This window comes from Oncorhynchus clarkii, chromosome 18 (assembly GCF_045791955.1).
Source record: "Oncorhynchus clarkii lewisi isolate Uvic-CL-2024 chromosome 18, UVic_Ocla_1.0, whole genome shotgun sequence".
In the NCBI taxonomy this organism is placed as follows: Eukaryota; Metazoa; Chordata; class Actinopteri; order Salmoniformes; family Salmonidae; genus Oncorhynchus; species Oncorhynchus clarkii.
In genome coordinates, this window is record NC_092164.1 from 61062719 (window position 1) to 61063787 (window position 1069).

General features: G+C 39.5%; 1 protein-coding gene across 1 annotated transcript in view; it reads left to right on the top strand.

Annotated features, from left to right (window-relative positions):
• The first annotated feature begins 449 nt into the window (after positions 1-449).
• Positions 450-1069, top strand: part of LOC139373812 (solute carrier family 45 member 4-like) — a 65746-nt gene continuing 65126 nt past the window's right edge. The window contains exon 1 of the mRNA XM_071114830.1: positions 450-564. The gene's annotated coding sequence lies outside the window, so the exon portion shown is untranslated. The remainder of the gene's footprint in view (positions 565-1069) is intronic.

Below are 1069 nucleotides of genomic sequence, written 5' to 3' on the forward strand. Positions count from 1 at the left end.
CACAAGACAGGTGAAATAGATCAGGGTGTCACAGCCTCCCTCTGCAGGGGAGAGTACTATTTATCCTTCACAGTATGCATGAGGTGCCTACTGCTATACTCTGGATGAGGAGAAATTAAATGCCTGGATAATAGATCATCCTTTAATGCAGTGTTTTGTTGTTGTTGCTTTACCTGGTAACGTTTTTCAGATAATAACAAATTAATAACTGTTTAATAACAAAGTTATAGTATTTAGTGTCAATGCAGAGGTTCATCTATTCAAGTAACATGAGATTGTGTGAGATTATGCAGGAGGTTCTCTGGACACGCCCACTAGGCTTTAATTTTTCGCAGTTTAAATCGAAAACCACTCCCCTTTATGCAAATCACTCACCTCCGTCAGCGGAAGCTGGCTGTACACTTATTTCCGACAGATATTCCTTTAAAGGCAAATTAAAGCTGTGGGTTGACTGACTGCTAGACGTCCCAGAGGATCCAGTCGATGCACCAAAATACCTTCCGAGGGGACGTAAAAACACTATCGCAACAGTTACGAACAAAGGAAAGAGATAACGATAACTGGGTAAGCATAATGCATGTTTTAACAGATTACATTATTATTATTATTATTGACCAACTATCGTTACCAAGCATCGCAGGTTACTTGCTGCAGCAAAAGGTTTCGCTCGACGGTTACAGTAGCAATGCGATACGTTATACTTGTGTGACAAGCAGCATCGAAATATTCCGTGGTAGACTATAATAAACGCGTTTCTCTATATGTGTTTTACACTGTACTAGAATGAACGAACTGACAACCTCAAGTTTGTTGATAACGTCGAATACACAGCGGGCTTAATTAGATAATCATTTGGAGTGCTCGTGCAGCTGTCTACGATGGATGCGGTTGACCGTGGCCAGAGTAGACGGACGGTGGCATTACGTTAATTGGCCAGTTGTCAATTACAAATTGTCACGTTAACCTTTTCATATAATACAAAAAAAAGGTTAATATAACCATTTACATTATACAGTTAATTATTTCAAAAGCACTCTACAATATATTCCACGAGAGCCAGCTACTATTT